Source organism: Artibeus jamaicensis, unplaced genomic scaffold (assembly GCF_021234435.1).
Source record: "Artibeus jamaicensis isolate MK-2021 breed Jamaican fruit bat unplaced genomic scaffold, CSHL_Jam_final contig_311, whole genome shotgun sequence".
Taxonomy (NCBI): domain Eukaryota; kingdom Metazoa; phylum Chordata; class Mammalia; order Chiroptera; family Phyllostomidae; genus Artibeus; species Artibeus jamaicensis.
In genome coordinates, this window is record NW_026521717.1 from 7409160 (window position 1) to 7423367 (window position 14208).

Consider the following 14208-nt stretch of genomic DNA (forward strand, 5'->3'; position numbering starts at 1 on the left):
ATATTGCTAAATTCACTTATTTGGTCAGGTATTTTTTGGTCAAGAATATAGGGTGATCTCTGTACACCCTCATGTCTGCTGCAAATAATAACTGTTTTACTTCCTCCTTTCCAATTTGGATGCCTTTTATTTCTTTTTCTTTTCTGATTACTGTGGCTAGAACTTCCAGTAATGTGTTGAATAAGAGTATGAAAGTGGGCATCTTTGTTTGTTCCTGATCTTAAGGGAGGCTTTCAGTCTTTGCCCATTGAGTATGATATAGGCAGTAGGTCTCTTGTATATGGCCTTTGTTATATTGAAGTATGCTCCCTCTGTTCCTACTTTGCTGAGTGTTTTTATCAGAAATTGATACTGAATTTTGTCAAATGTTTTTCAGCATCTATTGATGTGATACTGTGATTTCTGTCTTTTATTTTGTTTATGCAATGAATTATGTTTATTGATTGGTGAATGTTATACCATCATTGCATCCTGGGGTAAATCCCACTTAATTATGTTTTATATGATCTGTTTAATTTTTGCTGGCTCTGGATTGCCAGTATCTTACTGAGGACTTAATATATACATTCATCAGAGATATTGGCCTGTAGTTTTGGTTTTTTTTTTTTAATTGTGTCTTTACCTGGTTTTGGAATTAGGATGATACTGTCCTGTGAAAAAGAGTTTTGGAATCTTCCCTCTTTTTCAGTTTTTTTTGAATAGTTTGAGAAGGTTATGTATTCTTTGAATATTTGGTAAAATTCACCTGTGAAGTCATCCATTCCAGGGCTTTTGTGTACCAGGAATTTTTTGATTGCTACTTCAATTTTGCTAGTTGTTATTGATATTCTCAGGCTTTCTGCTTCTTGATTCATTTTTGAGAAATTGTATGTTTCCAGAAATTTGTCCATTTTGTCTAGGTTGTCCAGTTTCTTGGCATATAGTTGTTCATAATATATTCTTAAAATCCTTTGTTTTTCTGAATTTTTTCCCTCATGTTTCTGATTTTATTCATTTAGTTCCTTTCTTTTATTTTCTAGGTGAGTCTGGGTAAAGTTTTTCAGTTTTGTTTATCTTTTCAAAGAACCAGCCCCTGGATTTATTGATTCTTTGAATTGTATTTTTAGTCTCTTATATCATTTAATTCTGCTCTGATCTTGATTATTTTCTTCCTTCTACTCTGGCCTTTGTTTGTTCTTGTTTCTCTTTTGTAGATGTAGGGTTAGGTTTTTTATTTCAGATTTTTCTGTGTTCTTTAGATAGGCATGTAATGCTATGAACTTCCATCTCTGGACTGCCTTTGTTGTGTCCCATAGGTTTTGGGTTGTTGTGTGTTCATATTCATTAGTTTCCCGATACTTTTTGATTTCTTCCTTGATCTCATTGTTGACCCATTCATTATTCAATAACATGTTATTCAGTCAGTCTCCATGTATTTGAATGTTTTGAGTTTTTTCCTTGCAGTTCATTTCTAGTTTCAAGCCATTGTGATGTGAGAAGGTGCTTGATATTTCAGTTTTCTTGACTTTGTTGTCTAACTGTGGTCAGTCATCGAAAACGATCCATGTGCATTTGAAAAGAATGGATATTTTGCTTCTTTGTGGTGAAATGTTCTGTAAATACCAATTAAGTTACTCCAATTTGATCTGGAGTATTGTTCAATGCTACAATATCCTTGTTGATTTTTTGTAGGAAGGTATGTCCATTGTTAACAGTGGGGTGTTAAAACCCCCCCTGATGACTGTATTGAAGATTTTTCTTATGCATGTAAGTGCTCCTGTCTTGAGTGCATATGTTTACAAGGGTTATATCTTCTTGTTGACAAGTCCTTTAAGTATTATGTAGTGACATTCTTTGTCTCTTGATATGGGCTTTGTTTTGAAGTGTATTTTGTTTGATAGCAGTATTTTTTTCATTTCCATTTGCCTGGAATATGTTTTTTTTCATCACTTCATTTTTAGCCTGTGTAGATCTTTTGTTCTGAGGTGAGTCTCTTGTAGAAAGCATTTTTGTGGATTGTGTTTTCTTATCTGCTGAGGTACTATATGGATTTTGTTGGAGCATTTAATTCATTTACGTTTAAGGTTGTTATTGACAGGTACTTGTTCATTGCTGTTTTTCCCCTTCATATATCTGTTCCTCCCCCCTCCTCCCTGTCCATCTGTCTCTTTTTCTCTCTCAATTTCTTCTTCTTAGAACAGTACCTTTATCATCTCTTACAGTGCTTGCTTAGTGGAGATGCACTCTTTTAGCCTTCTTTTGTCTGGAAAGCTTTATTTTTGCCTTCCATTTTAAATGAGAACCTTGCTGGATATAGTAGAGTAGTCTTGGTTTCAGGACCTTGCTTTTCATTATTTGGAATATTTCTTGTCAGTTGCTCTGGCTTGTAGTGTTTCTGTTGATAAATTAGCTGATAGCCTTATTGGAGCTCCCTTGTATGTTACTAGCTGTTTCTCCCTTGCTGCCTTTAAGATTCTCTCTTTCTCTTTAAATTTTGCCATTTTAATTATGATATGTCTTGGATTGGGCCTCTTAGGGTTCATCCTGATTGCGACCCTCTGCTTCCTGAACCTGTGTGATTTTTTTTTCCTTTACCAGTTTAGGGAAGTTTTTGTCATTATTTTTTTCACACAGGTTTTCTATCCCTGGATCTTTTTCTTCTCCTTCTGGTATTCCTATGATTTGAATGTTCTTATGTTTCATGTGGTCCTGAATCTCTCTTAAACTCTCCTTGTTATTTTTGTGTCTTGTTTTGTTGCTCTGACTGGGTATTTCTACTTCTCTTCCAGCTCCGTGATTCAGTCCTCTGCTTCATCAAGCCTGCTTTTAATTATTTCTAGTGTATTTTCATTTCAGATACTATATTTGTCATTTCCTTCTGGTTCTCATTCATAGTTTCTATGTCCCTTTTCATGCTGCTTTACTTCCCACTAAAGTCCTTATAACTTTCATAGTTCCTTGTAGTTTTCACTGAGTTCCTTGAACATCCTTATAACCATTATTTTGAATTCTGTATTTGAGAAATTGTTCACTTCAATTTCATTTAGCTGTTTTGGGGAGGATTCCTCTATTCCTTTCAATTGGGGTTGTCTCTTTGTCTCCCCATTTAGGTGATTATTTTTGTTTGTTTCTGCATCTCAGATTGTTCTGCTTTGCCTGACTATCTTTGTGGGGTGGTCTTCTGTTGTAGGAGTTCTGTGGGACTCAGTAGTGAAGTCTCTCTGATCACTTGCTCTAGATGATTAGGGATGCCATTTATTCAGTTTATGTGGCCTGTCTTGTTGTACTCGGGCTTTGATTATTGATGTTCATTCATTGATGGGCTTTCCCTCTGGCTGATGGATTGAGAGTCACAACCCCTACCATGTTTTGTATGCTGTTGTACAGGTGCTGGCAAAACAAAGCAAAACTACCCAGAAAACCAAACCCATGCCAGCAAAAATTACCCCCTACCACATCAGCAGTATCAATAGCAAATGAGCAAACATTAATATAGGTGAAAGAGATTAAGAATATTATAAGATAGTAAAAAAATATGAGTTGACTAAAGGTGAGAAAAATGATTTAAGAGGGAAGGGTGCAGAGAAATAATTAGGGAATTGAAACAAGGCAAAGAAAGGGAGAAAATAAAATTTACTATGTAAGTAAAAAAAGAGAAGGGCAATGGCAAAATGGAGTAAGAAGAGGGAATTCTATTAGGTTTGAAATAAAATATAAAAAGTAGTGAACCAGTGGTAACAAAATTGCAGGAAAACCACAATAGGGTCAGTAGCAATGACAGCTGAGCAAAGATTAATAAAGGTGGAAAGAAAATAAGACTATTATATGAAAGAAATAGAGTGTCTACCACACTGCATGTGGTATAGGTCTACAGTAAGGTGATATAATTTTGAGAGAATAGAGGGAAGAGAAATAATTTGAGTAAGGAACAGAATCCAGGCTAAGAAAGGGAACAATAATATTCCAAACTCAGGTACAAAAACAGGAGGAAGGCAAAATGGAGTAAGACAGGGAGTGAGTAATCTGAGATTTGAAATGAAATAATAGTGAACAAATAGGAATAAAATTGAAGAAAAACAGCAATATCCATAATCTCCATGCCAAACAAGCAATGCTTAGTAAAGGTGGAAAGACGAAAGGGAAAAAGAATGTGCTGACCAAAGTAAAGAAAAATGATTTTGAGAAGACAGGGAAAAGAGAAATAGTAAGAGTAAATAATATGAACAAGGTGTAAATAGGGGGAAAATAAAAAAAAAAATTTTTAAGATTTTATTTATTTATTTATCTTTAGAGCGGAAGAGAAGGAGAGAGGGAGAGAAACATCAATGTATGGTTGCCTTTCGTGGATCCCCTGCTGGAAACTGGCCTGCAGGGAACCAGCCTGCAACCCTGGCATGTGCCCTGACCAGGAATCAAACCGTGACTGTCTGGTTCGCAGGCCCGCGCTCAATCCGCTGAGCTATACCAGTCAGGGCGGAAAATAAAATTTTAAATGAAAATAAGAAAAGGCAGGAAGAAGGTGTAAGCCAAAAGAGTGGAAGAATGGAGTAAGTCAAAAGAAGGGTACTATGTGATTTTTGAAATGAAAATAAATAATGTAAAACTATAAAAGGAATAAAAATGAAAGGCAAAAATAGTAAATTACTGGGAATACTATTGAATAAAAAGGAGAAATGTTACAAGGCTATGCAAGACAAAAGAATGCAAATTCTGAAAAATGAGGTAGAATTTGTCGCAGTAAGTTTGTTGTTTATCTTCTGGATCCACCTCTGGCTTTTTATCAGCTCAAGGTCCAGGGGTGGGTCACCCAACAGCAGGTACATCTGGCAGCACTGCATGTACCTCCTTCAGCTGTCTCCAGAGGGGCCTTCTGTTGTGATTGAGAGGGTAGAACTCCTGGGGCTCCCTTGGGAAGTGCTGTTCAGTCTTCTGGGAAAATTGTGATTGTGTTACCCTGCCCCTCCACCCATATAGTTTCTTATGAACTAGCTATCTGTTTCAGGGGTGGGGCCAATGTGTGTAAGAGGGTCAGCTCTTTCCTGTGTGATGCTGTTTTCGAACACTGCTGGACAGAGTCCGCATCACCTGGTGTCCAGTAACAGGGTGGTTCCCAACAACTGTTGGCAGCTCTTTGTGGGAGCAGAGGCTGGGTAGGGCCCTGATTACTCCTTGCTGCTTCGATTTCTCATCTCTGTGCATTTCTGGACTCAGTGGAATTGGACCCTAGGAACCAGTGTATTTTGTCTCCCTGAGAGAAGTTTAAAATGGGCTCTTTGGGAGTTTCTCTTCCTGCCTTTTCCTACAGATACACACCCTGCAGAGGGTTCTTGAGCCTGTCCTGTCTGTTCTGGCCCCTTCCCCTTTGGATGCAGTGCTTGCAGTCCTGCAGGAGGTTGGTCCTTCCCTTCCCAGAAATTAGAACTCTGCCAGGGAACGTAGTTTTGTCTGGCTGTAAGTAATCTCAGGTGCTCGACTCTTAACCTGTGTAATTCCCATCCCACTGCCCTTGCAATAGACTCAGTTCCGAACTCTCCATTTTGTGTAGCCCCTGGCTTGCCAGCCATGCTCAGTTGGGGCCCAGAGATCCTTTTGCTGTGCAACTTTCTGATCTCACTGCCCAGCTGTATTCAGTGGGAGCAAACTGCACTTTCATTCCTGTCTGTTTGCTGGCAGGGCAGCTGCACACAGGGTCCCAGCTCAACACATTTCAGCTCCCCCTTTAAAAAGTCTTTCTGGTACACCCACTGCAGTACCAAGTCACTGTCTAGTTTTCTGTACACACTGCCTCCTTCAACTTGTAAAATATCTTTACTGTCCATTCTGAAGTATCTTCTGTAGTTCTTGGCTCAAAACTTCATATCAGTTTAGATTCCGTTGATTGTTCAGGTTGTTTGTTGGAAGATCAGCCAAGAAATATGAGTGGGCACAAGAGCAAGTGGACTCAGCTTCCACCTACTTGGCCACTGTTTTCTCCCCTAAGCCATAATTCTTTGCTTTTTGCTGTTCTGATTGAGTGTTTTCTGCTTCCTTATCTGCAACATCTTGATCAACTCTGCTTCATCTACTCAACTGTTAAGTCCTTGTAATATATTTTTCATTTTGGTTAATGTATTTTTGACTGGTTCTTTTTACATTTCCTTTCTCTTTGTTGACATTCTGACTGAGATCATTGAGCTTCTTTATAACCAGTGTTTTGAACTCTGCATGTGGTAGATTGCTTTTCTTCATTTTGTTTAGTTCTCTTTCTGGAGTCTTTTTCTGTTCATTTATTTGGGATCTGTTTTGTCTCCTCATTTTGACTACTTCTCTGTATTTGTTTCTGTGAATTAGATAGAGCTGCTACATCTCTAGGGCTTGGTTGAGTAGTAACCTTATGTGGTAGATGTCATGTAGGGCTCTGTGGTACAGCTCTGTCACCAGCCCTGTCACAGTTTGCATTCTAGGTTAACCTCATTTGGGCCCAGTACACCCTCATTTTGTAGTTGAGCCTTGATTGCTGTTGACATGTCAGTGGAAGGAATATACCATAAGAGCAGTTGGTCTTGATGACTGCCTGCAACCACAGCAGAGGAGCTCCTGTGCAGGGGCTGGCCCCTTGGAGCATGTCAGCAGGTCTCTGGTACACACTGAGTCTGCCCCTTGAGTGTGTTACTGGTGGAGGTGGTTGGGGATGCTCCAGTGTGGTCTGAAGCTAGCACCTTGTACTCTGACTCTGCAGCTTTCCAGGAGGTACTGACCAAGATCAGCTGTTGCCTGTGCCATGCCAGGGGCCACCCAGCATGAGGTAAAAAGCAATCTGCAGTTGCCTGCCACTTGTGCTGGACTTGGAGGTGCCCAGGAGAGGCCAAGGTGTGAACTGAGGTTGGCTATCACTAGTGCCAGGCCTGGGGCCACTTGGCAGGGCACACCAAGGCCAGATGCTACTTCTGTGGGGTTTGTGAACTTCTGAGAGGCTTTAGGAAAGTCAGCAGCATGAGCTGTGGGGAGGCTCTCCCTGCAGAGCTCCCCTGGGTCATCGCTGGTGAGAATAAATCTACCAAGACGTGATCTGCTTGAGGAGGAAAGGTGGCCCTTCTCAAAGGAGAAGGGTCCTGAACATTTCCTTTCCTGCATTTTTATTGAGTTCATCTCACACAGAGATACATAGTATGCACATAAAGCTCATCAGCCAATGTCCAAAAAGCTAGTCAGGAAAAACTGATATTTATGGGTAATAGTTGAAGAAACAAGGATTGTCTCTAGTCAGGGTGGCTTTAGCTCAAATGTCTATTTCATAGCAACAGGGCAGAGCAGGCCTCAAAGGAAACAGTGCATATTCTTTCTCTGGCCTGATTCGGCCTGCAGGAGCTGTCTGTTCCAGTACAAGGTCATAGCTGTTTCTGGCATAGTTCCCAGGCTGAGTCAGGTAGGGAGAGCAAAGCAGCCAAGAGACTAGGAGACTTTTACAGAAAGACTGAGGACTCAGGCTATGACAAAGCCAAGGGGTGAGGGTCTTTTTGCCCCTTTCTTCTGAAGACCTGTAAGTTCTTCCCGGATGGCTCATCATGACTGTGCCTGTGTTAGGTTATGTTGCCTCTCCCTTGAGGGATCTTATTCATCATTGGCTAACCAGTCATCCACCCAGGCCAAGCAGGGGTAAAATGAGGGAGGTAGGGGCTGCACTCCTGCCAGGAGGAAATGTTTTGTCTCCTCACGTACCCAAGGCCTTTTCACTCAGCTCTAGTCATAGGACATTTTTGTTCATTAATGAGGCTATAGTACCCCAAACCAGGCAGAATGGCTCTCAACAATGGGCCAAGACTGGTTTATGGTAAAGCCATTGGAAATGGCTTGGGTGGCTCAAATTTGGGTGAGGGTCAGGGTTTCAGGGAATTACCAGGGTGAGGCAAATGGTGTTAGCCGGTGGATGGTGGATGTTCAGCCATGATGCCCATCTTCAGGCTCTGTTGGGGAGGGCTCAACAGAGGAACAGTGGATTCTGCCAGCACTCTGTCTGGGAGAAAGCTGGCCAGTCATCCCTCATCCTGAAGCCAGACAATTCAGTTCCTTCCCATATGTTCTTGACTTGCCTTTTGAGCTGCTGCCCCAGTGTTGGAGCTGAGAGGGAGTCTGAGTATTTCTGTGTAGGCCCCTTAAGAGGAATGGCTCCAGAGCCACCATCTCACTTAGCCACAATCCCCACCAGTTTCCATGGTCACAAGTTAATGGGGACCCTCTCATGGTTCTGGAACCATGGGCTGGGAGCCATGATGTGGGATTGGGATTCCATGCTCCTTTTGGGGGGACCTCTGCAGCTGAGATATTTCTGCAGATTTTTAACTGCTACACATGGGTTTAGGACCAGCCTGTTCCATGTCTCCACGTCTCCTCCCAGTCTTTGTGTGGCTTCTTTATATCCTTAGTTACAGGACTGCTGTTTAGCTAGATTTTAGGTGGTTCTCAGAGATGGTTCTTCTGAAGTTTAGTTGTAATTTTAATGTGGTTGTGTGAGTTTCCGAGTACTGTGTTTACCTATGATGCTAAAGTTGGCTGAAAGTACAAAAAGATACTGGATATAACTTGAATCTTCTTAATTTATTTGGACTGGTTTTGTGGCCTCACACATAGTCTGTCTTATAGAATGCTTTGTGTACACTTGAAAGAATGTATGGTGCTGTTTTAGGTGGGACGTTCTGAAAATATCAAGTCCATCTGATCTGCATCTTTTAAGGCCATACTTGGTTGATTTTCTGTCTGGATATTCTATCTATTGATGTAAGCAGGGTTTTAAAGTTCCCTACTGTTATTGTTATACAGTCAATCTCTTCCATTATATCTGCTAATGCTACTTTATGTGTATAGGTGTTCCTGTGTTGGATGTATTGATGTTTACAAGTGTTATATTCCCTTGTGAACTGATGCCTTTTTCATTATGTAGTGCCTTTGTTTGTCTCTTGTTATAGTCTTTGTTTTAATGTTTATTTTGTCTGAGTATTTTTACCCTAGCTTTCTTTCCTTTCAATATAAGCATTTACTATAATCTACTACTTAGTATTAAGGTTTTTTAAAAAGCTTTTTTCAGTTACACTTGACATACAATATGTACAATCTAGTGATTAGACATTTATATAACTTTCAAAGTGAACACCCCAATATGTCTAATTATCCACCATCACCAATACATAGTTGTTACATTATTACTGACTATATTCTCTATGCTATACATCCCCATAACCTTCTTTTACTTCCATTTTGTACTTTTTAATCCCTTCATCTTTCCGATCCCCTTAGCTCCCCTCCCTTCTGGCAGCCATCAACATATTCTCTGTATCTGAGCCTGTTTCTGTTTGTTCATTTATTTTGTTTTGTAGATTCTGCATATAAGTGAAATCATATGGCATTTGTCTTTTTGTGTTTGACTTCCACTCAGAACAATACCTTCTAGGTCCACCCATGTTGTTGTAGATGGCAAAGACATTTTCTTTGTTATGGCTGATTAATTTTCCATTGTATATATGCACCACTTCTTTATCCATTCATTTTTTGATAAACACTTAGGTTACTTCCATATCTTGGCTATTGTAAATAATACTGCAATATACATGAATGCTTATGTCTTTCTGATTTAGTGTTTTGGGTTTCTTTTGATAAATATTCTGAAGTGAAATTGCTGGGCCATTCTTTATTTCTTGTTATATAGCCTTTATTTTAAAGTCCATTTTTGTCTGGTATAAATATTGAGACCCCAGGTTTTTTGTTTGTTTGTTTGTTTTCATTTCCATTAAATATCTTTTCCAGCCCTTTCCTTTCAGTCTGTGTGTCTTTCAATCTGAAATGTGTCTCCTATATATAGCAAATGTAAGGGTCTTGTTTTTTGTTTGTCCACCCTGTGTCTTTTGACTGGAGCAATTAATCCATTTGCATTTAAAGTAATTATTGATAGATATGTATTACCATTTCAGTCATATTTTTTAAATCTTTTTATTTTTAAAGAAGACTAACATTTCTGGTAATACTGATTTGGTGATGATGAACTCTTGTGCATTAATGACTTTCTTTAGTGATATATTTGAAATCACTTTTAACATATTCTTTTTATTTTTGTGTACTAGTATAGATTTTTTGTTTCAGTTACTGTAGCCCAGATGTCCCTCAAACTATGCTCATTAAAATCTTTTTGTTTTAATTAGCTGATTTCCATGTTCTCTTTCAGATTTGTTCTTTTATATCATCTAATCTGCTGTTGATTTTTTCTAGTGTATTTTTCAGTTCTGATTTTTTTCAGTATTTTTCTGTCTTCATTGAAGTTCTCATTGAGTTTATCTGTTCTTTTCCCAAGTTCATTAACAAACTTTATAACCATTGCTTTGAACTGCTTAGTTGTTAGATAGCCTGTTTCCATTTTGTTTAGTTTTATATTTTCTGGGGTTCTCTCCCATTCTTTTGTTTGGAACATATTCCTTTGTCTCATATTTTGTCTTGGGAAAGCCTGCATTGTGAGCCACATCCAGCTACATTGTGTGGTGCATGTAGAGCTGTTTCAGAGGGGCTCCAGCCTGAGCTGGTGAGTTGGGTGGGATCTCAGTATAATAAGAAGGGTAGGTGATGGTGTTAGGTTAATGAAGAGTGACAGATTTGGCACCAGGCAGATGGAGAGTACAACAAAAGAAACAACATAGTGACACCTGCCAGCAGTTCCATCCAGAGACAGAGTTCCCATTGACCCTTACTCCTCTGGTACTATCCTTAAAATCGGTCAGTTTAATTTCTCCACATGTGACCCAGGCACTTCTCAAACTGCTGTCTCCACGTGGAAGCTTGGACCAAGTGAGCTTTGGTATGAGCCCTTTAAGAGCAACATCTTAGTCTCCCACAGCCCTTCATCTCAGAATTAATCCCTGCTGGTTTTCAAAGCCAGATACTGTGGTGTCTACTCTTCCTAGCACATGTCCTTTGGGCCAGAAAACCCAGTGCAGGCCTGAGACCCCTGACTCCTCAGAGGGATCGTGTGGCTGATTTATTTCATTTCATGTTTGTGAATTATCACACCATGGGTGTGAGACCTGACAAGACCATGACTCTGTCCTTTCTACCTGTCTCAATATGTTTTTTTCTATATCCTTAGTTATTAGGTATTCTGTTTGGCTAGTCTTCAGGTGGTTCTCATTGATGGTTACTCTATATTTAGTTGTAATTTTGTTGGGATATTTGTGGGAGGAGGTGAGCTCCAGATTTTCCTATTCAGCCATCTTGACTGGAAATCAGTTTGGTGCTAGTTTTATTGCTCACCTGTAGGCTTTTATGAAATCAGAATAATTTATAATTCTGATGAAGATAAAAAGAGAAGGAAGCATCCAGATACCCAAGCAAACAACCTCATGGCTTGCTCTTATGTTTAGAGATTTTTTTCTGTAATCTATTACATGAGATTTTATATGTCTTTCATTACCAATACCATTTGCAGATTGGGGGTTTGATGTAACTTTGTAGAAGCCCTTTTGACCAAACCAGAAAAACCATAACTACAGTCAGTGTAGGGGAAGCAATGGCAGTCAGTAGGTGGTGTGACAGATGTAACAAGATCAGCCTCACATGCAAGGCACAGATATAATCCACAGGTGCAGCACAGTTTTATTTCCAGCAAGAGGGTAGATTCAGCCATATTATTATTTCACTTGAATTGGATATAGGGAGTTTTAAAATCTGCTCAAAATGAGAAATGCATATGTTTTATATTTTTTGTTGTGTTTCTCTTTCTAAAGTTTAGAGCTGCTGTAGTCTACATGAGAGAGAGGACAGTAACTCTTTTTACCTTGAGGATATACTTTTCCCCCCGGATTTAAAAATTGCTATATATCTAAGATAGGAAAAAGAAAAACACAAGACAGAATACAAACCAAAAAAGAATCCCCTGATCCTTAATTTGGCACAGAGGAAGAACTGTTGCAGTTGCGTGGGAATATTGTATGTATTCATTTCTGCAAAATAAAATGAGTTCTTTGGAAGAAATAAATTGTTTATAAAGGCTTGACAATCCTATTGCTGTTTATTAAAACAGTCTGGATCTTTAGTGTGAAATTTAATTTTAATTTTTTTGGTTTATTTTGTTTATTAGATCCCACATATAGGTGAAATCATATGGTACTTGTCCTTTTGTGATTGACTTGTTTCACTTAGCACATTACCCTCCAGGTCTATCCATGTTATCACAAAAGGTAAGATTTTTTATGGCCAAGTAATATTCCATTGTGCAAACGTACCACAGCTTTTTATCCACTCATATACTAATGGGCACTTGGGTTGTTTACAGACCTTGGCCATTGTAGATAACACTGCAATGAACAATATAGTCTTTCAAATGGTCATTCTGGGTTTCTCATGTTATAGCCCCAGAAGTGGGATCACTAGGTCATATGGCAGTTCCATTTTAAATTATCAGAGGTAACTCCATACTGCTTTCCACAGTGACTACATCATGTGCATTTCCAGCAGCAGTGTTCAAGGGTTCACTTTTCCCCGCATCCTTACTAATGCTTGTTGTTGATATATTGATAGTTGCATACTGTTAATTTGATTATTTTTTTTCTTTCTTTCTGGAATACCGTGAAACAGGAATAGATGCTTTAGTTTTTCTAAAACAGCAGTACAATGGCCTGAATATTTTTTAATGTATTTTATTGATCATGCTATTACAGTTGTCCCAATTTTTCTTCCTTTGCCCTTTCTCCATCTGGTACCCCCATTCTTGCCAGCAGTCTTCCCCCTTAGTTCATGTCCATGGGTCATACATATAAGTTCTTTGGCTACTCCATTACCTATACTTTTCTAATATCACCCTGTGTATTTTGTACGTACCAATTTGTGCTTCTTAATCCCTACGCCTTTACCGCCGTTATCCCCCTTCCTCCTCCCAGCTAATAACCCCCCAAATGATCTCCATATCTTGATTTTGTTCCTGTTCTACTTGTTTGCTTAGTTCATTATTTGGATTCAATTATTGATAGTTGCTAATTTATTGCCATTTTAATGTTCATCATTTTGATCTTCTTTTCTTACATAATTCCCCTTAGTATTTCATATAATAATGGCTTGGTGATGAAGAACTCCTTTAGTTTTACCTTGTTGGGAAATCACTCTCTTTTAATTCTAAATGATAGCTTTGCTGGATAGAGTAATCTACGTTATAGGTTCTTGATTTTCGTCACTTTGGACTTCTTGCCAGTCCCTTCTTGCCTGCAAGGTTTCTTTTGAGAAATCAGCTGACAGTTTTACAGGAATTCCTTTGTGGGTAACTATTGGCTTTTCTCTTGCTGCTTTTAAGATCTTTTGTCGTTTACCTTTGGCATTTTAATTATGATGTGTTCTGGTGTGCTCCTCTTTGGGTCCATCTTGTTTGGACTCTGTGCTTCCTGGACTTCTATGTCTATTTCCTCTGCCAAATTAGGGAAGTTTTTTTCATTATCTTCTCAAATATATTTTTAGTTTCTTACTCTTCCTCTTCGCCTTCTGGCACCCCTATAATTCACATGTTGGTACATTTAAAGTTGTCCCAAAGATTTTTAAGCCTGTCCTTGTTTTTTTTGTTTTTGTTTTTAATTCTTTTTTCTTCCTGCTGTTATGATTGAATGCTTTTACCTTCCTTGTGTTCCAAATTGTTGATTTGATTCTTGGCTTCATCCCCTCCACTGTTGGTTTCCTGTAGATTTTTCTTTATTTTGCTTAATGCAACTGTCATTTCTGCCTGGGTCTTATTTATGCTGTTGAAGTACTCAGTGAGTTCCTGGAGCATGCTAATAATCAGTGTTTTGAACTGTGCATCTGGTAGGTTGCTATCTCTATTTATTTTAGTCCTTTTTCTGTATTTTTGTTATATTCTTTCTTTTGGTCCTTATTTCTTTGTCTACTCAATTTGGCAGCCTCCCTCAGTTTGTTTCTGTTTATTAGGTAGAGCTGCTTTGACTCTCTGTTTTAGTAGCATGGCCTACTGCAGAAAAGCGTACCTGTTAAGTTGTATGGGGTGGATTTTTAGGTATTAGCCAGGGCAGGGCAATCGGTGTCACTGCTCCGCTGGTGTGTGTAGGAGAGCTTGGAGAAAGGACAGTGCCGCTCCCTGGCCTCTGGAGTTTTGCCAAGCAGGAAGCTTTTTTCTGGCACTCACCCCATGCTGGACACTTCACTTTCTCTTCATGTGCTACCCGTGCCCTTCCAGCTGTTGCCCTGGTGCTAAAATCCCAGAGGGGGTAGGTCTCC

At 39.2% G+C, this 14208-nt stretch overlaps 1 protein-coding gene across 2 annotated transcripts in view; it reads left to right on the top strand.

Moving 5' to 3' along the window:
- Positions 1 to 14208, top strand: part of TMEM168 (transmembrane protein 168) — a 73478-nt gene that overhangs the window by 18315 nt on the left and 40955 nt on the right. The gene's annotated exons all lie outside the window — the stretch shown is intronic.